Source organism: Giraffa tippelskirchi, chromosome 12, assembly GCF_054371585.1.
Source record: "Giraffa tippelskirchi isolate mGirTip1 chromosome 12, T2T-mGirTip1v1.2.pri, whole genome shotgun sequence".
Classification (NCBI taxonomy): Eukaryota; Metazoa; Chordata; class Mammalia; order Artiodactyla; family Giraffidae; genus Giraffa; species Giraffa tippelskirchi.
This window is the reverse complement of record NC_137286.1, coordinates 97,631,707-97,657,364: the sequence shown is the minus strand read 5'-3', so window position 1 is coordinate 97,657,364 and position 25,658 is coordinate 97,631,707. Positions and strand designations below refer to the sequence as shown.

The 25,658-nt window shown below is 38.3% G+C and overlaps 1 long non-coding RNA gene and 1 pseudogene across 2 annotated transcripts in view; one reads left to right on the top strand and one right to left on the bottom strand.

Annotated features, from left to right (window-relative positions):
- Positions 1–3,414: 3,414 nt before the first annotated feature.
- LOC145530438 (uncharacterized) overlaps positions 3,415–25,658 on the bottom strand; it is a 170,792-nt gene continuing 148,548 nt past the window's right edge. Inside the window, exon 4 of the long non-coding RNA XR_014071769.1 lies at positions 3,415–4,990. This is a non-coding gene — a long non-coding RNA (uncharacterized LOC145530438). The remainder of the gene's footprint in view (positions 4,991–25,658) is intronic.
- Positions 20,657–25,384, top strand: LOC145530117 (chromobox protein homolog 1 pseudogene; annotated as a pseudogene). Its single transcript, XR_014071466.1, has 2 exons — positions 20,657–20,678; positions 23,536–25,384. The product of XR_014071466.1 is annotated as a chromobox protein homolog 1 pseudogene (transcript).

Below are 25,658 nucleotides of genomic sequence, written 5' to 3'. Positions count from 1 at the left end.
AAATCTGTCCTGAATATTCATTGGAAGGACTGATGGTAAAGCTGAAACTCCAATACTTTGGCCACCTGATGTGAAGAACTGAATCATTGGAAAAGACCCTGATGCTGGGAAATATTGAAGGCAGGAGGAGAAGGGGACGACAGAGGATGAGATGGTTGGATGGCATCACTGACTCAATGGACATGAGTTTGAGTAAGCTCCAGGAGTTGGTGATGGACAGGGAGGCCTGGAGTGCTGCAGTCCATGGGGTTCCAAAGAGTTGGACATGACTGAGTGATTGAACTGAACTGAACTGAACACTAAATACCTAAGAAATGTGCACCTGTTGGCTGGCTTCCCTCTCATTTTACTGTACCTGGCTCAGGTGATCTCAATTCCAAGAATCTTTTTTTAATCTGTCAGTAAACAAATATTTATTTTTTACCTAATATTAGCTATGGTAGGTAGATAAAAAGACAACAAAGTCTTTGGTTTTTATGAAGCACATGGTCTAGTAGAAACAAATAAAAAAGACATTCTACAATTCCAGGTACACTTTCCTACTTCTTTACTATATATTCTTCTCCAGGAAGAGCTATGACTTAGAAAATACAAAGCAATTTAAATATTGACTAATTCTACACAAATATATCTATACTGGTGTTTTATTTTATACCATTATCAGCTTCCTGAAAAAAAGAAAAGAAGAAATAGATAGGGAAGTAAAAAACAAATAGTAAGATAACAGATCTGGTGGTGTTGGTTTAGTCAGTAAGTCGTGTCTGACTCTTGTGACCTTGTGGACTGTAGCTTTCCAGAATCCTCTATCCATGGGGTTTCCCAGGTAAGAATACTGGAGTGGGTTGCCATTTCCTTCTCCAGGGCATCTTCCCAACCCAGGAATCAAACCCAGGTCTCTTGCATTGCAGGTGGATTCTTCACCAACTGAGATAACAGATCTAAACCTAATTATATCAATAATCACACTAAATGTAAAATGCCTAAACTCCCCCAGTTAAAAGGCAAGGCTTATGTATGCTGCCAACAGGAAATGTACTTTAAACATGAAGATACAAATAGGTGAGCAAAAAACAGAAAAAGAAATAGCAGGCCAATTCTAATCAAAAAGAAAGCCAGAGTGACTCTGTTAATATCATTTACTACTCTCTTTTTCAGAGAAAAGAGTGGTATCTGGGATAAATAAGGTCAGTTTACAATGTTAAAGCATTGTACAGGAGGATAGAATCTACAGGAGGAGAGAAAAATTCAAACAAACTTCAAGATATATGCAGAAAAACTGGTAAAAAAAAAATGCAAGGAGAAATTTAAAAATTCACAATTAAAAGCAGAGATTTCAATATACTCTGACAATAACCGAGAACAAGGAGATAGAAAATATATCACCAACCAGCTGGCATAATTGACACATTTAGAATATACCACTTAAAACCAATAGTATACACATTCTTTTCAAGTGAATAAGGAAATTTTACAAAAATAGATCATATTCTGATTGTTAGAACAAGTATCAGTAAATTCAAATTATCCAAGTCACACAAAGTATGTTCTGTGAGTAAAATGGAATAAAAATAGAAATCAATAACAGAAATTTCTCTAGAATATTCAAAATATTTGTAAACTAAACAACATTTCTAAATGACCAAATGGATAAAGAATAAATCAAATGGAATACAGAAAGTATTTTTTTGGAACTGAATGGAAAGGAAAACACAGGATATGAAAATTTATAGGTTGTCAATAAAACAAAAATATATAGTACTAGAACTGTGTACTAGAAGTGTAGAAAGATCTTATATCAATGACCTCAATGTCTATCTTAATAAACTAGAGGAATAAAGAAGCAAATGGAGCCAAAGTAAGCAGAATAATGGAAATAATAAAAATCAGAGTGGAAACCAATGAAATAGAAAATAAAGAAAAATATATTTTTGAGATCAATAAAATGAAAAAAATATCTAGACAAATTAGGAAAAAAGTGATAAGACAAACATTACCATTGTCAAGAATAGGAGAGGTGTAAAATCACTACTGATTTTACAATGCTAAAAGGAAAATAAGAAAATATCATAAAGTTAACAGCTCAGATAAAATGGACAAAGAATTTGAAAGACACAATACCAAAGTTCATTCAAGAAGAAATAAACTGTATATTTATAGGATTTTATTTTTCAATTTTTTACTGTGGCAAAATACACATTAACCTAAAATTTACTATCTTAATCCTTTTTAAGTTGAGTGGAATTCAGCTCTTTCATTTTTCATAATGTTGTACAATCACCACCATTCTTCTCCAGAATCCTTTCATCTTGCAAAACTAAACTCTGTACCCATTAAATAATAACTGCCCATATCTCCTTTCCCTTATTCCCTGGCAACCATCATTCTACTTTCCATCTCTATGATTTGGACTATTCTAAGTGGAATCACTGTAGATGGTGACTTCAGCCATGAAATTAAAAGACCCTTACTCCTTGGAATAAAAGTTATGACCAATCTAGACAACATACTAAAAAGCAGAGACATTATTTTGCCAACAAAAGTCTGTCTAGTCAAGGCTATGGTTTTTCCAGTAGTTATGTACGGAGGTGAGAGTTGGACTGCGAAGAAAGCTGAGCACCAAAGAATTGATGCTTTTGAACTGTGGTGTTGGAGGACTCTTGAGAGTCCCTTGGACTGCAAGGAGATCAAACCAGTCCATCCTAAAGGAGATCAGTCCTGAGTATTCACTGGAAGGATGGATGTTGAAGCTGAAACTCCAATACTTGGGCCACCTGATGTGAAGAACTGACTCATTGGAAAAGACCCTGATGCTGGGAAAGATTGAAGGCAGGAGGAGAAGGGGACGACAGAGGATGAGATGGTTGGATGGCATCACTGACTCAATGGAGATGAGTTTGAGTAGATTCCAGGAGTTGGTGATGGACAGGAATACCTGTGTGTGCTGTGGTCCATGGGGTCGTGAAGAGTAGTACACGACTGAGCGACTGAACTGAACTGAACTGAAGTAGAATCATACAGTATTTGTGTTTCTGTGACTGGCTTATTTCACTTAGCATATCTCTAAGTTTCATCTATTTTGTAGCGTATGTCAGAGCTTTGTTCCTTTTTAAGGTACATTTGTTGTATATATCATATTTTGCTTATTCATTTATCTATAAATAAACATTTACATTGCTTCCATATTTTGCCGATGGAAATTATATTTCAATGAAAACGAGTGTGCAAATATCTCTTCAAGATCCTGATTTCAATTTTTAGGGGTATATACTTAGAAGCAGAATTACTAGGTCAGATGGTAATTCTATTTTTAATTTTTTGAAGAACCACTATACTGTTTTCAACAACAGCTGTACCATTTTCACCTCCCATCAATAGTGCACAAAAGTTTCCATTTTTCTACATCATCACCAATAGTTTTTATTTTCTGTTTTTTTTTAGTAGTAACCATACTAATGGTTGTTGAGTTTTAGGAGTTCTATATACACTCCAGATATTAATCCTGTGTCTTAAGTATAATTTGTAAATATTTTCTCCCTTTATGTAACTGCTTTGTTGCTCTGTTGCTCTTTTGTTGCTCTTTTGATGTACAACTGTTTTTAATTTTCACAAAGTATAATTTGTTTTTTGCTGCTTGTGACTGTTCTCTCCCAACAACTTGGCATGCACTATACTAGTTATCTGTCACTGTGTAATCCAAAATTTAGCAGCTAAAAACAACAAATATTTATCATCTCATGGTTCTGTGGGTCAGGAATCTGGGAATGGCTTAAGTATGTAGTTCAGACTCAGATTCTCCTTAAGGCTACAGCTAAGATTTTGACCAAAGATTCTGTCATTTCAAGGCTCAAAAGGGGAGGACCCACTTCCAAACTTGCTCACTTGGGCCCTTTTATAGGACTGCCCCATGACACAGTAGCCAGTTGGCTTCCTCCAGAGGAAGTGATGCAACAAAGGTCTATAGAGAACCAAAGATGTAAACCACAGTTGTTGTTTTTTTATAAACTAACCTCAGAAATGTATTTTATTCACACTATATCCTATTTATGAGAAATGAATCAATAACTCCAATCCATATTCAAAGGGAAATGATTACCCAAGATCACAAATATTAAAAGGTTAGAGATACTGCAGTTTACCTTGAAGGCTGCCTATCATATACACATAGAAGTCCTCAAATTTCACTTTTAAAAGGTCAAGATTTAAATAATAATTTCAATGTTTGATTTTTCTAACTTAAAAGCACATCAGATGCCATTATTGCATTTAGTACTGTGAATTCCCAAAATACTTTTTTAACTTTCTGAGCACTGGAAAAATCCGACACTAGATTTCCTAGCACGCCTAAAGTTTTAGAGCAAGTATTTAATTTAGGGGTGATCAGAGCAGGCAATGTGATTTAAAGACATCAAGTACATTCTGTTGACAAAAATTTTTTATCTCTTATGATAACTTTTACAATTATATCTTCATTTTATTTGATCTGGTAGCCCTGTTTTCAAGTCATCTGTTTCATCAATTAGTAATATTTAAGTATCTACTAGTAGTTAAGTTTAAAGCATTATGGCTTTAAAATGTTATCATCTTTGCCTTTACAAACTTAAATTTAGTTAATAAAATATAAGCAACAAAATAATGAAATATAAGTAACATAGTAAAATAGTGGTGAAATATAATAACACCAAGAGGGAGGAGAGCCCCCTAAGTGATCTTCAGCAGAACAATTCCTTTCTGCTTAAGAAAATAAATGACTAGAAGTTAATAAAAAATAATTGAAAAAATAATTCTACCATATCTTTACTCCTCCTAGAATCACACTTAATAGGATCATGGAAATAGAAAAAAAATAATTCCTCTAAAATAGAATACCTTTTCAGCAGGAGCCATAGGCTGCCCATCGCCACCAGGTCCATGAGTCCACATGAGCTAATCATGACTGCTCTGCCACCGTGATGCTCAGTTATATAGACTGTCAGGGGAGTCGGCAACATCACTAGGATAAACATGCAAAAAAAAAAAGTCTAAATTAATGTTTGTCAGTGTAAAACCAAAAGAGATGCATGTTATATTTCTTACAGATAAATGTGACTCTGTTCCTACATTAGTATGAAACCTTTATTCTTCAGATCAAATAACCTAGTCATCATGGAAATATCATGTGGATATGTGTCAACATCCTCTGAAAAACATAGCCAGTATATAGTAACTACAAGAAAAGATCCTGCTACTACTAAGATTCATGATCTCTAATGCAAGTTCCACATCAATGGCTGCAAGGGCAGAGGGGCACAGTAAAGGGGAAGAGGGTGAGGCAAGAAAGACGGAGGTTACTATCACTAAAAGTGACTTTTTTACACACACACACACAATATACCCTTCTGAAAATCTAAAAAAGGAAAGGACAGTCAAATATATTGCCCTGAATATAAATGATTTTATTTCTTATAACATGATAAACTTAAGGGGACTCAGAAATGCCCTTGAAAGGACTACTCTGCTTATCTCTATTTATTAAAGAGGTGTAGAATCATTAAAATCCTGATCGATAAAGCAAATGTTGAGAACTATTCTCACTTCCATACAACTAATACAAGATTGACCAATCAAGCCCAAGGAAGTACCTATTCCACAATACAATTCACACAAGTACCTCCTCTTAAATTGAACCGCAGTATTCTCACCTCACGGAGAAGGCAATGGCACCCCACTCCAGTACTCTTGCCTGGAAAATCCCATGGACGGAGGAGCCTCGTAGGCTATAGTCCATGGGGTCGCTAAGAGTCGGACACGACTGAGCGACTTCACTTTCACTTTTCCCTTTCATGCACTGGAGAAGGAAATGGCAGCCCACTCCAGTATTCTTGCCTGGAGAATCCCAGGGACGGCAAAGCCTGGTGGGCTGCTGTCTATGGGGTCGCACAGAGTCAGACACGACTGAAGCGACTTAAAAGCATTCTCACCTCTACAGAGTACAGTATACTTAGATTTTCTTTTTATATTTTGAAAGAATTTATCTTACACATCTAGACAGAGCAAACACTTTTCTTGAGAGAGAGTAAAATAGAGAAAGTAAACTCATTATCTTTGTACTTACAGCTAAATTAAAACAACATTACGTCAATTATCTGACCAGGATAACAACCTTCACTCTACTTCACCTTGCATGTGTAGTGTGTCTGTTTCCCAAGATGCAAAATTAAAAATTAATAAAGTATTTAAAAACAGCTATTTCACAGGAGTTTATGAAAATGTGTGGAATTTAAGATAGAAAGAATGTAATTAGCTGGCCTGGAATTTGGCTAGTACAGCTACGTTAACACCATTGCTTTTTCAACACTGTGCCATGAGGCCCATAAGCTCAGAGAGTACAATGACTGCCCATGACCTCAAACACATGTCACCTCAAGAAAATGTCCTTTCAAGTCAGAGGCAATCCCTTGGCTAATGCACATGACCAGTCACCAGTTACAGGTTGTCAGAAAGAACAGTCTTCTCTCATTTACCAAAAATTCCTTCTATAATAAATCAGAAAAAATACCAAATGCCTCGAAAGACTGATCAACTGAACTGGAAGGTCTGTTCATGTGGGGTTGTTAAACTCAGTGTTACTATGAATCCTGCTGTAAAAGCCTAACCTTAAGCAACATGTGCAGAAACTCTGTATCCCTTAATATTTAGATCAATCAGAATTCCTAAACACCTCTGCTCCCTCCAACAGCTTGTCCTACAAATTAGCACTTTTTCTTAACCTACATAGTACAGCAAAAAAAAAAAAAAAAAACTAGTAATATTTTTTAAATTATCCTTGGTTGGATTTGGCTGGACTAGTAAAAGCATTTCTAAGGCTCTCTGAAGACTGTCTTTAGACCTCAAGCTTAGAAATCTTTTCATGTACCTATTAAGTTTAAGGCTGAATCAGGTGCTGGCCTCAACTCTGCATTAGAGAAGTCTGTCTTTGACTCTATAACCACGGATATTTTTACAGGTATCCATTAACCTCTGACATTTTAAGCAAAATTTGGGATGTTTTCTGTGAAGAGGGTTGTTTTATAATAAAGAATTTGTTTGTTCTTTGTTCTAGGTTTCTGGCATGGAGCTTCTGAAACAGAATTTCCTGAGTGATGGCATTACCTTTGTTATTTATGAGCCCCTAGATCACCCCTTAGTTTACACTAATGAGATGACTCAGGATGAGAGTTGCTCACCAGAACAAACAGCCATATGATTGGGGCTTTAACTCAGGCTGACCTCTGAAGAAGGGATTAGGGCTAGAGAGCGAATTCAGCCCTATGACAAGTGCTTCAATCAATCAAATTCATGTACTGAAGCACCAGTAAAAACTCTGGACACCGAGACTTAGGCGGGTTTCCTGGTTGTCGAACACACTGATACATCAATATCCAGAAAGTGATGCTTTCTCATTTCATGGGAAGAGGACAGTGGAAACTGCATTTGAAACTCTCTCAGCCTTGTCCCATGAGTCTCTTCATTTCACTGGTCCTCATTTGTGTCTTTTACGATAAACTGGTTTAAGTATTAACACTTCCCTGAATTCTATGAGTTGTTCAGGTGAATTATAAAAATTCCTGAATTTGTGGCCAGTTGGTTAAAAGTACAGGTTGCCTGGGAACCCCAAACTTGCAACGGACATATGAAGTGAGGAGAGCCTTGTGGGGACTTGTGCCCTTAAACTGGTGGAGTCTGACATTAACTCTGAATGGTTAACATCAGAACTGACCAGCAGTAAACTGGGGGTCCATAAACTGCTGTTAGATTCCCAAAGGGCTATTTGGCCCAAATACTAGCATTATAATCCACTTCTATACAGAGTCCTAAGAAATGAATCTTCCAAATGAAAGTTAAGTTCTTAAGGAGAGAACTAAGAAAGCTACGCTAGCTATGAAGAATAGTCAGATGATTTCCAAAAACTTGTAAAAGATCAGAAAAATGCTCCAGATGCCTAGAAGTCAGAATAAATTGTAAATCTTAAGCTTTCAAAACTGAGAAATAAAAATTTAAAAACTAGCCAAGAAGTTTTCCCAAAGCAGAAAGTTCAATACCTAACTCCTAATCTTCTCTACCCAGCCCAAACTTTCCACCCTTATTCCCTTATCACCACTCCATCACCTGTTTCCTTCCATCTTCTCATTCTCAGCAAATAAGAACACTAGTTATTCAGGCATCAATTTTGGAGTCTTCCTTGCCTCCTCTATTTTTCTCATACCCCACAACTAAAACACCATCAAATTCTTGAAAATGTATTCAATAGCAGACAATACCTCACCTTCCACTGCAGTCCCCAAGAACCTTACAGGGAAAGGGACAGTTCAACAAAATAAGCCTGTCACTTCAAGGGAAAAAAAAATTACAAAATACTCAAACATTTGACTTTTTCACTGTGTTGTTGTTTTCAGAGATGGTACAAAAAAAACAATGGCCAAGAAAGCTGTATCTTAACACAAATCCAAGCAATGGCACAAAACTGCACTATTTATCTGTAGTTCTCACTGCCACACACTCATGGTGCAAGGGAGTAAGGGAGAGGGAGCCAGTTTTCACTTAAGAATGCCCTTAATGAATCACTATTGATTTTTAATTTTAACGTTATTAAATATCAACCTTTGAGTTCATGTTTTTGTAAGACTCTAGATGATAAAATAGAAAACATACATAAAATACTTTGTTAAATGCTGAAATACACGTTTGCAATTGTTTGTGTTGTAAGCTCAACTAACCACTTTTTTTCATGGAACACCATTTTAACTTAAAAGAATAATTGATAGACAAACTGTCATCATTGGTAATGGCTACCTGCAGGTATTTTTCTGAAAAATGAACAATGAGTTTGCCAATTTTCAAGGAAAAGGAACCACAGAAATTTGATGCCAATGATAAAACTGAAGATTCTTTGGGGAAATCCAGATTTGCTGGCATATCGAGTGCAGCACTTTCACAGCATCATCTTTCAGAATTTGAAATAGCTCAACTGGAATTGCATCACCTCCACTGGCTTTGTTCGTAGTGATGCTTTCTAAGGCCCACTTGACTTCACATTCCAGCATATCTGCCTCTAAGTCAGTGATCACATCATCGTGATTATCTGGGTCTTGAAGATCTTTTTTGTACAGGTCTTCTGTGTATTCTTGCCACCTCTTCTTAACATCTTCTGCTTCTGTTAGGTCCGTACCATTTCTGTCCTTTATCGAGCCCATTTTGCATGAAATGTTCCCTTGGTATCTCTAATTTTCTTGAAGAGATCTCCAGTCTTTCCCATTCTGTTGTTTTCCTCTATTTCCTTGCATTGATCGCTGAGGAAGGCTTTCTTATCTCACCTTGCTATTCTTTGGAACTCTGCATTCAGATGGGAATATCTTTCCTTTTCTCCTTTGCTTTTTGCTTCTCTTCTTTTCCTAGCTATTTGTAAGGCCTCCTCAGACAGCCATTTTGTTTTTTCACATTTCTTTTCCATGGGGATGGAAAAGATCCCTGTCGCCTGTACAATAACACGAACCTCTGGAAAACTCAGCAGTGGCCACAGGACTGGAAAAGGTCAGTTTTCATTCCAATCCCAAAGAAAGGCAATGCCAAAGAATGCTCAAACTACCACACAATTGCACTCATCTCACACGCTAGTAAAGTAATGCTCAAAATTCTCCAAGCCAGGCTTCAGCAATACGTGAACCGTGAACTTTCAGATGCTCAAGCTGGTTTTAGAAAAGGCAGAGGAACCAGAGATCAAATTGCCAACATCCACTGGATCATCGAAAAAGCAAGAGAGTTCCAGAAAAACATCTATTTCTGCTTTATTGACTATGCCAAAGCCTTTGACTGTGTGGGTCACAATAAACTGTGGAAAATTCTGAAAGAGATGGGAATACCAGACCATCTGACCTGCCTCTTGAGAAACCTGTATGCAGGTCAGAAAGCAACAGTTAGAACTGGACATGGAACAACAGACTGGTTCCAAATAGGAAAAGGAGTACGTCAAGGCTGTATATTGTTACCCTGCTTATTTAACTTGTATGCACAGTACATCATGAGAAATGCTGGGCTGGAGGAAACACAAGCTGGAATCAAGATTGCCAGGAGAAATATCAATAACCTCAGATATGCAGATGACACCACCCTTATGGCAGAAAGTGAAGAAGAACTAAAGAGCCTCTTGATGAAAGTGAAAGAGGAGAGTGAAAAAGTTGGCTTAAAGCTCAACGTTCAGAAAACTAAGATCATGGCATGTGGTCTCATCACTTCATGGGAAGTAGACAGGGAAACAGTGGAAACAGTGTCAGACTTCATTTTTTTGAGCTCCAAAATCACTCCTGATGGTGATTGCAGCCATGAAATTAAAAGACACTTACTCCTTGGAAGGAAGGTTATGACCAACCTAGATAGCATATTTAAAAGCAGAGTCATTACTTTGTCAACAAAGGTCCGTCTAGTCAAGGCTATGGTTTTTCCAGTGGTCATGTATGGATATGAGAGTTGGATGGTGAAGAAAGCTGAGCAACAAAGAATTGATGCTTTTGAACTGTGGTGTTGGAGAAGACTCTTGAGAGTCCCTTGGACTGCAAGAAGATCCAACCAGTCCATCCTAAAGGAGATCACTCCTGGGTGTTCATTGGAAGGACTGATGTTGAAGCTGAAACTCCAATACTTTGGCCACCTCATGCGAAGAGTTGACTCATTGGAAAAGATCCTAATGCTGGCAAGGATTGGGGGCAGGAGGAGAAGGGGATGACAGAGGATGAGATGGTTGGATGGCATCACTGACTTGATGGACATGGGTTTGGGTAAACTCCGGGAGTTGGTGATGGCCAGGGAGGCCTGGCGTGCTGCGATTCATGGGGTCACAAAGAGTTGGACACGACTGAGTGACTGAACTGAACTGAACTGGGGAAATCAGAATTTTTGAAAATATGTATCTTCCACTGTGGGCTGGAAAGCTTCTGAATATTTGAAAACTTTTTGATAAGACTGGTGGAAATATGAGTGAATGTGCTTTTTATATTATACAATAAAATGAATTATACCATTTTGGAAATCTGCATAACTCAATATTTTCCAAATAATCACTTCATGATGTCGTCGAATTAAGCATGAGTAAAGACGTATTCACAGTATGAGACAGATCAATGGGTATTAATAAAACAGAGTACACAAAGTTTATTGGTATAGTTTCAATAAAAGTATATTTCTCAAATATATTTTGAATTGACATTGAAAATAACATTGAAGAACTATTAACTTTTTTAAAATTTTGTCCACACTCTGTGGCATATGGGATCTTAGTTCCCTGACCAGGGATCAAACTCCTGCCCCCTGCATTGGAAGAAACAATCAACCTCTGGATCACAGGGTAAGTCCCAAAGAATTATTACTTACAAATACTGGTAGAATATCAAAAAAGAGTATCCACTATTATCTGAAAACACTTCCCTTTTCCAAGTACATATCTCTGTAAGAATAGATTTTCTTCATACACTTCAACCAAAACAACATATCACAACAGATTGAATGCAGTAGGAAATATGAGAATCTAACTGTCTTCTATGAAGCCAAATATTAAGGAGATTTAGAAAACTTTAGCTAAAGCAGTGCTAATACTACTATCAATATATATTTTACCAATTTTTTTTTTCAGTTTATTATGTTTCCCTCTACTAAAGGAGTTCTTTTCAGGCAGGTATTTTGCTCATTTTCTGCTGTGTCCCCTGGCGCATGATAGGCACTCAATGTATACTTGCTGCATGAATGAGTGAAATGAGACAGCATGAATATAGAGAAAGAAAAATGCCTCCAAAAATTCTAAAAAAACTGTAGCCTAACTTTGGCCACCTGATGTGAAGAACTGATTCATTGGAAAAGACCCTGATGCTGGCAGAGATTGAAGGCAAGAGAAGGGGACGACAGAGGATGAGACGGTTGGATAGCATCACTGACTCAATGGACAGGAGTTTGAGCAAGCTCCAGGAGTTGGTGATGGACAGGGAAGTCTGGCGTGTTGCAGTCCATGGTGTTGCAAAGAGTCAGACATGACTGAGCAACTGAACTGAACTGACTGAATCAAAGAGATTCTTTTATGATTAAACTTTAAATGTAATTTTAATTAATTTAAATTTCAATGCCCACATTTTTCTAGTGACTGCTGTACTGGACAGTGTAGCACAAGAATTATAGACCAGCCTCGCTGGTAAGGGGCTTCCCAGGTGGCATAGTTGGTCAAGAACCTACCTGCCAGTGCAGAAGATGCAAGAGACATGGGTTCAATCCCTGGGTCAGGAAGATCCTCTGGCATAGAAAATGGCAAACCATTTCAATATTCTTGGTTAGTGGCTACTGTATTGGAAGTGTAGCACTAGAATTATAGACCAGGTGGCTCAGATGGTAAAGAGTCTGCCTGCAATGCAGGAGGCTCAGGTTCAATCCCGAGGTCAGGAAGATCTCCTGGAGAAGGAAATGGCAACCCACTCCAGTAATTTTGCCTGGAGAATTCCATGGACAGAGGAGACTGGTGGGCTATAGTCCGTGGGGTTGTCAAGAGTGGGTTACAACTGAGTGACTAACGCTTCACTCTTAAAATCCTTCAGAATTTCTAGTCTAGGACCACTGAAGTCATCCTCTATCTGCCTAAGTCTCCTAAGGAGTTCATTTACAATGCAAAATCCATTTGCATTTTGATAGTGGCCTCTTAAAAACATTAACTGATTCAGGGGCATAGGAAACAGGAAACTTACCTTGAACAAACCAAAAAAGTGGACTATTTCCAAATAAACATGAAGCTAGAATTATCATTAGGAAATAGAAACTTTTAATTCCACCATGATCTCCTTTCTCTTTGAATTCGTATTTGCATCAATTTATTGATCACTATTTGAGCCAGAAAAAGTTTCTGGTTTATTATTTCTTCTAAATCACTCTTGCCTTTATTTTTTTTTTAAACAATTGATCCTTTCTCTCTAATACTGATGTTTCAATGGATGAATTATTACCACTTCTCCAAAGTTAAAATTGATCCAAACACTTAAAATGTAAAAATCTACATATATAGTCATTGGACTGGAGAGATGAAAACATCTATACAAATGAAACAATTAAAAATGAATTTATCAGAGGTTATCCAAAACCTTATTTGGATATTCAGAGTAAGACCAAGGGAAAATCTTTACAAAGAATGTAAATCACATTCCAAAAAGTTGTAGTTTGTCCTTATAAGATATGTTCATACATATATAGGTAAATGGATAAATCCAAATAAATAAAATTTTAAATCCTTTATGCAAATGGTAGAAATATACATAAAAATCATGAGATGAGAAGACCTGGATATCTTAAACACACAAGCAAAAACACACAATACTAAAGTTACTTACATAAACAGAAATAGCGACATAATAAAACAGCATGCTGTCTTAACCCATTGATTGTTGAATACACGAGTGGTTCATACATGCCAAATTAGTGGGTGATCTGTTAACCACTCAGTAGTCTATCCCATTGCTTTCCTGGAGGTTTATTGCTGCTACGGCTACTACCACCACTTCTCCCACTGGGAGCTCTCTTCTGACTCCCACAGTCTATTACCCTAGTCTCCCCTGAATCTACAATGTTGGAGTCAATTTGTCAGCCTGCATGCTCTCTGAAAGCAATAACTGGAGACAAGGAAGTATACTGGGAATGAATATAAGGCCAACAAGCATTTTCAGTTAAGCTGAGGCCGTCCAGGGCGTTGCTGGCTGTCAGAGGACTTTGAGATGTTTGAGATGTTTCTGCAGCAAGAAAGTCCTCGTGCAGGGACTTTCCTGGTGGTCCAGTGGTTGAGGCTGAGTCTTTTAGTGCAGAGGGAGTGGGTTCGGTCCCTGGTCTGGGAACCGGGGTCCTGTAGGCCTCATGGCCAAAGGGCCAAGATGTAAAGTGGGAGCAATATTGTAATGAATTCAGTAGGGACTTTGGAGATTGTCCATACCAAGAAAAATCTTAAAAACAAAAAGAAGAAAGAAAGAAGCCCTCATGCATACCACTCAGATTGTGTGTTCACATTTCTATATCATTTGTCCAGCAGTGTCACTATTTTTCATTGAGAACTCTGATTGAAAAAAAAAAAGGCTTTACCCCCTAATGTCTGTTGATCCTCACAGACCCATGGAAATAGTAATAGTTATCCCATTTTAAAGAAATATATGGAGTCTAGAGGCCATGGCTGAAGCCCCCAAGCTAGTAAACAGTGAAGTTAGTTCACAAAGCAAGTTGGTGACCTGGAAATGTCTTTCCTCATCTACACAGATTATCTCATCACACAGATAAAGTGAGTGGAGGTCATTAGAGGTCATCTAAATATTGCACTTCATTCCCTCCTGCCTCATAGTCTGCCTATGTGAAGAGAAGGAACAGCTGGGCTAATTCCTAGGCAGCAACACCCAGGAGAGCTTTCGACAGAAGTCTAATTTTTTAGACTTGAAAATGCTACAAGAAAATGCTACAAGATCAATTACAGCAGAGACATCCTCCAGATGAATCCTAATCTTAAAGTGAACAGATCAGCAAATTATATTCATATTTAAGGAAGGAGGTCCTGTAAAGACACGCCCTAAAATATGCCATTGCATTTCTCTGGAATGTGTTCAGGAGGTGAAAATAACTAAAGAAATCGACTAGCTTTCCTTATCACACAATATTCCCAACCATCTGCTGCATGTGCTTATGAAGACAGAGCTCGGTGCTTAAAATTCTCATCAAAGAAAATGTGAATAACCAGTTTACAACCTCTGAGGAAAAGGGAAAAGAATGCCTCCTTCCCATTGCCACAAGTTCAGATTCACAGTTAACATGTGTAGTTGTGGGCGGCTGTGCTTGTTTCTTAAAAGAAGATAATTGCACACACCACCAAATAACAAAACAAAAGGAGAAAATGTGTGTGGGAGGTGGGAGTGAGTTGTTAGAATAATTTAATTACCGTCAGGTGGTTTTCAAGCTGCACTAGGGGGAAAAAAAAAGCCTAAACAAGATCTATTACCCAGAAAACAACTTGAGCTACCATCTCTGCTCATTTTTATCAAATGATCCCAAAAGTTTTCAAGAATTTGACAAATTTTAGGTAGATATATGAACCAGTTGCTACTTGCTTTGAGTGCAAAGATAGGTTTAATTAAGGCCTTAAAGACCAATAATGTGCAACCTATTCTATGACTATTAAGTGTGTTTTACACACTAGTAAACACTGGGACCATTACTGATAAAAACAACTCTCTGGCTTCCTCTGAACAGTATGTATGGCTCAAGCTCATATAGAGACTATGGAAATTTATTACTTATTTGTGTAAGGTCCCAAGCTTTCAGAAGGAGGGAAACTCACCTTATAGGGGTGATAGAGAAAGTGAAAGTGGCCACTACAATAGGAAAGAGAGGCTTTAAAAACAGAGAGAAGAGACATGTCTCCTGCAGCCTAGCTCAGACCCATGGCCTCTGTCCTACTTTAATGGCCTTGAGCTTTGAGGATGGCACTGAAATGTACCACGGGTAAAGCACAGGCAGGCGTGGTCTGATTCCTGCACTGAAGGGGTACATCATGAGGCCCATCATGCTTTGAGAGTTCAGAGGCCAGACGAGGAGGAACACTGGGAAGAGAGGTACCCATGTGCCAGAGACACACACAGCTATGAGCCCCTGTAACAACAGTATTCCATGCTCTGGCAGTGGCCTAGAGTAGGTATCAGTGTGGACATGATAGAAGATTCGCCACGACAGTGACGAAGATTGCAACAATGCTTTAGAGAATTCAGCAATGGACAGTCCTGGAATAGACAGGACCTGACATGGAGAGAGGTAACTGCATCATTCAGGACAGGTTTCATATAAGGAAGCATGGTAGGTTGATTCAAATTATCTTTGGAATGACAGTCACACAGGTCAGATGAAAGAGTCCTGAACCTGGGAGTACTGGCTTGATGGACTGCCCAACTCTCCCCACACCCTCTCCATTGCTATCTCCAATCACACACTCCACCTCTGCCTCAGAAGTTTAAATCCGTTGAGGATTAAAGCAAATACTCTGTGAAATGTAATAGGCATACCTATCACTGTTAGCTGTCAACATGATCACAAATGTTGACATTGACCACCAGAGTATTGAATGAATATAACTAGTTATATCCTTGAAAATAACACAACTGGTTATATGGAGGTCTGTGAGCAACTCTGAGTGAACAGAAAATTACTACTGTCATCTTGACACACTACAGGGTTAATTACATACTAATAAAAGTCAATAATTGTTGTACCATTACAGTTACTAAAATTCAAATGGCATCATTTTGTTTGTGAATCATTGGATTAAAGATATAAGGGCCAGTGAATTAATCTTTGCATTCCTTCCTTTAGACATAGCACAGCCAAGTGCTTGTTTACTTGGCATGCTCCCTGTTACTCCAGGAGAAGCACTTGGACTGAACTGAGTGAGTCCCCTGGTTACAAGTACGTCATCAGCCACACTTAAACCAGGAAATACAGGGCTCTCAGGAAGTGCACTTGATAATGAAGCACAGAGAGCCAAAATTAGCCAATAATCAGCATTACTCTTCATCCTGAAATGATGCAATCATATTTCACAAGGTGGGCCAGCAGTAGAGATCAGTCTGGTCAACATATAGGAACCCTTTCCTAGGTTTGTCACCAGTTTGTATGGTTTTAAATAACCAGGTTTAAATGATTTCCCAGTGTATCAGCTTCTCTTTTTCAAAATCTCAGAAACAGCCCATTAGTAGCAGAATTTATAGATATAGGTGGCAAATTTAACTAACTGTAAGCTCTTTAATGCTAGGAACAATGTTTTATCCTTTCTTATATGTAGTGAGCACAACGCTTGGTGCAGAAAATATTTAATGTTTGCTAAATTATTAACAGTGAGAACACTAAATGATGAATGAGCTCTATTAGTCACTGGCTGATTGGACAGGCCTTCTTATTGTCACCTGGCACTACTGAGCACAGGGATGATGGGAATGACTAGCCCAAGACAGCTTATGGAATCACAAAAGCCCATGTGGCTTCCGAGCTCGTGGAGTCAAGAGCCCATCTAAACAGGACTAACTCAGTAACACACACTCCTCCTACCAACACGGAGAAAAATAGCTTTGTTAGATTCTAGGATTTTAAGGCCCACTTATTTCAGGTTACTTGCTTTTGGCAGGTATTGCATAAATATCAAAGAAACAGGGCTAAAAGTAAAGAGATTTTCTATTTTCATTCCTAGAAAACTCATAGGTAGTATTATGTCTTGTAGTGGATGAGTACAGCTGGAATTCTCTTTATACTGAAAAGTACACAGCAGACAAAGGTACTAAGGAATCATTCCCAGAGAACGACAGAATCCTTTTTTGTTCCCTAGTTTTGTTACATTGATTTACAGTCTAACACCTGAGTGACTCTTTAAAGAAAAAGCATCTATGTTTACCATTGCTGCTGCTGCTGCTAAGTCGCTTCAGTCGTGTCTGACTTGATAAGCTGTTAATTAGCATGTAGGCTTGCACAGGCATTGGAGTGAAAAGAACTGGGTTTGAGATCGTCCACTTACTAGCTGTGTGACCTTGGGCAAATCACTTGACTTCTCTGAACCTTAGTTATTATAACTACTCCCATTTCTCAGCCTTCTTTTAAGATCTAGCTGAAGCCAGATATTTCCTAGAGACTTCGTAAACCATAAAGAAATCAAAAATGTTATTCACTATTGTTTTCATAGATGTTTCTTTCTGTATATATAGAAGGTAAAGATCTATACTGTAGGAAAATACCCAATTTAAAAGCAGTGATTCAGAGAGATATAATTGCAAATTGGAAGTGAATTCCACTGTGATGGAGTGACTGAAAATCAAATCATGGATTCATCCAGGTGTCCAGAGACATCACTGAACACCAGGAAGGTAATAATGTCTTTCTACACAAGTCTGTTTAGAATACAAAAGAATTTGTCTTTCAGTTCTGGTGCCTCCAATATCACAGTGATTCTGATACCCTGAAATTATAAGTGGCATTCACTCAATGTCTACCATATTTATTTAATTTTTTAATTTAAACTTTAACACATATCTATCACATAGGCAATTACAGCTTTTTATTCAGGTCTAAAAATCTACTTTTAAAACTTTCCAGATATATTTATGTAAGAAATATTACTGTTGGTAGAAATGGGCTCGAATGTCCAAAGTGTAAGACACTGCCCAACAACAGAATTTCAGAGATTTTATGCTTTCCTATAAACTTGTGTGCCTTCTTTGTAAAATAAGCAATTTTTCTGACATTCTTTAATGGCCCAGTTCCTCTAGTCATTAAGGGACACATTTTAAAATGAATTTTAGTACTTTTGTATTTGTAACAACGGTGTATTTTACGGAGGTATATACACACAGTTAGCTTTTTTTTTTTCGAGTTTCTAGCTAACCTTTCCCCTGCACACTTGGGTTGCTGTAAATTCGTCAGAGAATCCTTAATTTTCTTTTCTCCCTCATCTTCTTTTCCCCTTTGCGTCCTTCCGACAATCATCATGGCTCTCCTGACACTGATGAGGGGGAAACAGATGGCGCCCTAGCTCTCCTCTCAGGGCTTTGTCGAGCTTCATCTCAGAACCCACACAGAGGGAGGAATTTAGGTCCCAAACACATTAATGCTCCTCTAAAGATGAGGTAACATCGCTCCTTTGCACCGCGATCAGACCGAGGCTGATCCACCGAGGGGGTCCGGTGAGGTGGAGGGCTGGATGCTGTGTTGGGCTCCTCCCTGTGAGCAGTCGGTCTCCATGGAGACAGACGCTCAACAGAAGAATCCCGACGGGGCCAGGTGGGGGGACCAGAAGCAGCAAAGGGAAACGCCAAGAGTCAACAGATGGGGAAAAACAAGGAACTAAAATGAGAGACTCAGTCGTTTGGGTGGGCGGATTTACCTTCTAGCTGATTTTTTAAATATTTTGTCTCAAAAAAAATAAATAGAAGACTATTTAGGTGAGTAAAACTAAAATTTCGGTTGTTAATTACAAATAATTTCCTCAGGGTCAGAATGTTTTTTAATCATTTCAGTGTTTATCATTGTAGATCTGCGCAACTTTCATTAAGCAGAATTAGTAAGAAAGTAGTTGATCATGAAAACTGTTGCTTTCACTTGGCAAACAATCACATCTCCATTTAAAACCCTCATTAAGTTGCACACACGATATTATCTATTAAGCTCTTGGCTTTCTCTAGCATCTCATTAATTTCAGAGAGTGATTTCTAATGATCACATTTCAGAAATTGTCAAAAACGTTTTTCTCCTTTTGTTGCTTGTCACCGAGAGAGAACAGTCTTGGAATGACACCACATGTTTCAACATGCCTTTTCATAATGAGTCTTTAGGGGGAAATTCAACTCATGAGAATTAAGAAAACAGTCTGCTACTTCCCATAACATCAGAACCATAGGAACATAGCTTTGCATGCATAATACCACATGAGTATAATGCCAGCGATGGGGGTGGTTGTATTCTGCACAGATTATGAGCCATTGCTGCTAATCAGTTTAAGTGTAGTATTACTTGCACTTGCCAATATACACAAAGTCACTGACTACCATATAATTTGTCACTATTTCTAAGAACTAAGGTATAAAAGGGAAATGTGAAAGGTGAAAACAAATCCTCAGCTTTGCTTCTTGATAATTGTATGTCACGGATCACAAAAAGCTAATGTACTCAATCTTACAACTTCTAAAAAGCAAGAATACATTCATTTTATTACTTTCTGCCACCACTCAGGACTAACCTTAGTCATTAGTATTGTTTTCAAAATAAAACAGTGAATTATAATCACTGCAGGAAAAATAGACTAGTCAATGAGGTGCACTTACCTAAAATCCTTTGTCCTTAGAGACCAAAAATGACTCACAACTTGGGACTTGAACAGCAGATGTGACAGCCAGTGTCACAGGAGCCAAAAGTGAAGTGAGAGCAATGGTCTCAATCTCATTCCCTAGGGGATGCTTTTTTTAAGAAATGTCCTTTGAGTTTATGCCAGTCACACAACACCTTTTTATGATACTGCAATGTTGTTCTGCTACATTGTCAAAAATCCTTGGAAACAGAACAAACCTGTGATATTTCAAAGATATTTCAGAAAGACCTAATATTTCATTTTACTTATGAAGTACTTGAACAACCAGGGCAAGAAAAAAAATAATGGGTTCAATGTTATAGTTTACTCATGATTATCAAAGTCAGTTCTTCTGCATGATCTGAATCAAGTGAAAAAATCCACATGCCCCAAATATAATGCTTTTGCCCACCTGAAGTTGCATTTGAGTCAACATAGATTCTGACTTCCCTGGTAGCTCAGATGGTAAAGAATCTGTCTACAATGCAGGAGACCTGGGTTCAACCCCTGGGTCGGGAAGATCCCCTGGAGAAGGGAATGGCAACCCACTCCAGTATTCTTGCCTGGAGAATTCCATGGGCCGGGGAGCCTGGCGGGCTACAGTCCATGGGGTTGCAAAGATTCAGACACAACTGAGTGACTAACACACACATAGATTCTGACATTATTTCCAGAAGAACCCTGTTAAACTTACAATTCTATCATCAAGAATTAGAGAATTAAATTATACTAGTAAAAAATGCTTAGCTAAATGAAGATCCTTGAGGAAATATGATGAGGACAGATACAATAGGTAAAGAAATATTGAGACTGAGAGAGAAAGATCAATCTGGCATTTTTTGAATACATATTATGTCCGTGCATTCTATTTTTGAATCCTCACAATAAATTATTATTGCTCCCATGTTACAAAGTTGATCACACAGACAGTGAGGAACAGAGCCTGAATTCTAAAGACACTGATGAATGAGTAGAGATGGTGGATGAGTGGAGAGGAGCGTCTGGAGATAGTTCACTGCACAAGAAGGTCCTAGGACAGTCAGGAGAGTAGTAGGTGTCAGAGGAAACTTCCAAAGGCAAAGTTCACCGAAGAAGTGGTTCAAATGGACATAACAGAATCCTAACACTGGCTCTACTTTATTTCATAATCAAGTTTAAAACATTTGAAAGATTTGAGGAGAATGATTCACACAGAGGAAACTATAAGCGCCCTTTAATCTTCACATTCTTCAAAAATAGTAGTAAAATGCTGTTGGGGAGTTATTGTAAAAATCAAGTGGGCTAGTGCTAAGTGTGGTGAGGGTGTATATATAAGTGTGATACATATGAGTGTGTAGGCATGCACATGGCAGTGTAGTATGTATGTGAATAAGTGTGGGGTGGTGGGGTGCATGTCTGTGTGTGCTGTGTCTGTATATGTGACATTTAACACATTATTATTGATACTTTATGATCCTTTATTCACTCACCTGGGAAAACAACTGACTCTACTTGAGCTCTCTACCTACTGGGAGCCTGCCCTTCAGAAAATGAGCATTAGTGCTGCTGACTGGGCTCCTCTTGAATTCAAAATGGGTTCCAAAAAATGCCTGGTAAATCTAATGTTTCCTATAAGCAAATTTTCCCCATTCTCCAAGAAGCCCATTTAATACTTTCTCATCTGTTTTCTGACCTCCAATATTCTCAACCCACTCTTCTAACTGTTGACTTCAACTTGCATTTCTCTGAGAAGCTAGATAGAACTGTATAGGAATTCTCTCACATTTCCAGCATCACCCCCTATCCCTGTTGCTACCTAAATGCTCTGCCTTTCTTCCTATTACATTACTCATTCTTTCGCAGTTTCTTTGCTGGTAACATCTTAGTATGAATAAAAACAAAAATACAATATACCAAGATGGATGGGAAGGAGAGAAAGCAGTACTCAGAGGGAAATTTATAGCTGTAAACACATATATTTTTAAAAAGATCTCAAATCAATAATCTAACATTACATACAAAAATATTATTAACATATACTATGAAAAAATGTATGTCAACAGTTAGATAACTTGGATATATTAAGAACCACTAAATTGAATATTTTAAATGAGTAAATTTTCTGGTATGTGAATTATATCTTAATAAAGATGTTAAAAATATCTGTGAAAGAGTCCCTGCACAGGGCCCAAGTGAAAGAGTTGTTCAATATCTGATAAATTATTAAATGCAATTCCTTGCCGCACCCTCCCCTTCACCTTACACTCCTGCCACACCAAACAACCAAAGGCCATATTGTACCCCCATTACTTTATCTTACTTTCAACTTGAATTCTTTGGCACACTCTCTCCACTTCATGAACCCCAAAGCCTCATAGCCGGCCTCCAACCGTCTCCTCTGTCGACACTTGGGTAAAACTCCCTGCTTTCACAGTAACTGGCTGTGTAGTCCAGAAATTATTTGTTCATTTATCTATCTTGCGTATTAGATGGTGAATTTCTGAGGGCTACAACTTTGACTTTTCCAACATAAGTTCATGGCACCTAACTCATAGTAAATTGCTCATTAAATATTTGCTAACTAAATGAACCACTAAAAGAGCCACATGGACTGCTTGTAAGTCATTGCTTGTCTGAAAAGAGCCACATGGACTGTTTGTAAGTCACTGCTTATCTGTTGAGAAAGGTTTCTTTGTTAGGCCAACTTGGAAGCAAAAAAGTAAAAGTAGATACCGTGCATCAAGGGAAGGTGTCCAAATGATGAGCGGGCATTCCAGATTTACCTGAGCGTGGTTTCAGTATGCAGGAGAATCCTGTCCTCTCTGTCTGAATATACAGTGCTCTCAAAGTGTGGACTTCCCTGGTGGCTCAGAGGTTAAAGCATCTGCCTCCAATGCGGGAGACCTGGGTTCAATCCCTGGGTCGGGAAGATCCCCTGGAGAAGGAAATGGCAAACCACTCCAGTATTCTTGCCTGGAGAATCCCATGGACAGAGGAGCCTGGTAGGCTACAGTCCACGGGGTCGCAAAGAGTCGGACACGACTGAGCGACCCCCCCCCCCAAAGTGTGGAATATGCGGTAAGCTCAAGGATTAGCTCCATTAGAATGAATTATGTTTTGTCTCTCGGTTATACTCATGAAGTTTCATTGCTTTCAAGTACTTCTTCAAAATTATTTTTAGTATATTTTGATCTATCAAAATTTCCTTTGGTCTGTTGTACTAGACTAATTTTCTCTGTCATGTGAAAGTGTCATCATTTTTGGAACTTAGAGGACTCAAAGTTTTAATGGGAAGATTTAGTCCATCTTTTAAAACATGTTTTTTTAAAGTATACTTTCTTAGATGCACATTATAGTTAGATTTTCTTGCTCTATAATTGATTTCTCTGTCTTGAACTTATTTTTGCTGATTTTTTTTTTCTGTCCTTGAAACAATAAGATACTATAACTTCACCTGCCTGTTTATGAGGGTTTTCAGGTGCAGCAGCACACCTGCTGAGAAAAACTGTTAGCACATAAGGAAAAGTGAAGTGGACAGCCTTGCCTGAGAGAGTACAAGCAATTTTGAATGCCTGAAATGATCTGAATAAAATGAGAAGCAACATAACCTGAAAGATCCATGGTTCAAACTACACTAAAACAAATTTAAAATCACTATTATAAATTACAAGTGGAGGAGGTGCTAGAAGAAGAGGAAGAAGAATATGTGGTGGAAAAAGTTCTAGACCGTCGAGTGGTAAAGGGCAAAGTGGAGTATCTCCTAAAGTGGAAGGGGTTCTCAGATGAGGATAACACATGGGAACCAGAAGAGAACCTGGATTGTCCTGACCTCATTGCTGAGTTTCTGCAGTCACAGAAAACAGCACACGAGACAGATAAATCAGAGGGAGGCAAGCGCAAAGCTGATTCTGATTCGGAAGATAAGGGGGAGGAGAGCAAACCAAAGAAGAAGAAAGAAGAGTCAGAAAAGCCACGAGGCTTTGCCCGGGGTTTGGAACCAGAGCGGATTATTGGAGCTACGGACTCCAGTGGAGAACTCATGTTTCTAATGAAATGGAAGAACTCTGATGAGGCTGACCTGGTCCCTGCCAAGGAAGCCAATGTCAAGTGCCCACAGGTTGTCATATCCTTCTATGAGGAAAGGCTGACGTGGCATTCTTACCCCTCAGAGGATGATGACAAAAAAGATGATAAGAATTAACTTTCTTGAATACTAGCCCCTGTCACATGTGACTGTGGGTTTCACGTGGGGAAAGAAGGAGTTCTACTTGTCTTGACACCATAAAGGTGGCTTGAGAAGATGTCCTTTGAAGAGCCAGTATAGTTTCTGTGCCCTACAGCAGCCTAAGTGCTTTAAAGCCGTTCCATGCTGTATAGTTTGCACACCCATCCCGGTGGAGGGGAAGGAGGGTCAGTGTTTCAAGGCAACCCATTCTGAACTTTGCTTCAAAAAAAAAAAGCAAAGGGCCTTCTATGAAGGACGAAATGCAGAATGGGATGTGGGAGAGCAAGAGATACTGTAGATCTTCAAAGAGCATCTCCACAACCCACATAGCCTTCTTCCCGATAGTGTTAACTCTGCATTTTTACAGCATAGCATGTGTGTAGTTTTTGGCTATTACTGGTGTATTATTTGGGGTGGGTGGGATGGGGTGGGAAAGAAGGGAGATGGGTTAGGATCATTTTTGTTAAAATTTGGGGAAACGGTGAAACAAAGGAAAGAACTAATGATGATTGGGTTCTGTGTCCAGAATATTGTATCCTTTCAAAAAATGTCATTGGCAACCTAAATGAGGACTGTGAGAGACTGTTTAAAAGCTGTGAATGCCTGAAACTTAGAAGCCAAGGTATTCCCTGCCTGAGCTTAATGCTGTTCCCAACAAAGGACTAAGAAGCTACCAAAGCTGCCATTTGGGGGATGAAAACTGGTTGAGGAGGAAAAGTCTTATTGGAGTGTATACACAGGCAGATCATTCTGTCTTAGAGGTGCTACTTCATGAAACTGACAGGAAGACCCTTTCTTTTCCTATTGTGAAGTTACAAATATCAGCTTCTCCATCCAAGCCACTGGTGAAGTATTTAGGGAAGGGCAGAGAGTGGTATAGGAGGTAGGTGAATAGGGAAAGACAAGGGCCGGTGCTCATACGGTGGAAAACTCTTGGAGCCTCTGTTTTTTGAACTTTGAAACCATTGGTGGCAGGGTTCAGTCACTGACAGCACAAGTTCAAGAGTTGAATGATTTCAAAAGCCCTGGTCTCAGGAGAAGATTTAATTTTCATACTGGGGCAGTGTTTAAAACAAATTTTTTAATCCTAAGAATTAATTAAAATCCAAAACGCTGTCTTGAGTCATGATATCCATCAGTTGTTGACATCGTCTTGACCTGCATCTAGAGCTCCATTGTAATTTTTAGGCGTGTGTTAGTTTTTGTGAAAACTTTTGTTTAAATGTAAACTTCATATCAACACTGTCGGTTTTTTGTCTTAATAAAACTATATAGATTAATAAAAAAAAAAAAAATTACTCTGGAAAATATTCTACAAAAGTCAGTACTTTGAATCTCACATAAAGGCACCTTACTGAAGCAGGAAATGCCCAGGTATTAAAAGAATAGCAGCATCATTCTTTATAGACTAAAATGAGGATGTCCTAAAAAGCAATCTTCAAATCCTACTTTTCACAACGTCAAATCCATTTTGCAAAATTTGCAAAGTTCTAGAAGCAGCCAAACATTAGAGCAAGGATTGCTCAGGGTATCAATTCTTTTACATAAATAAAAGATGAAATATGTTGG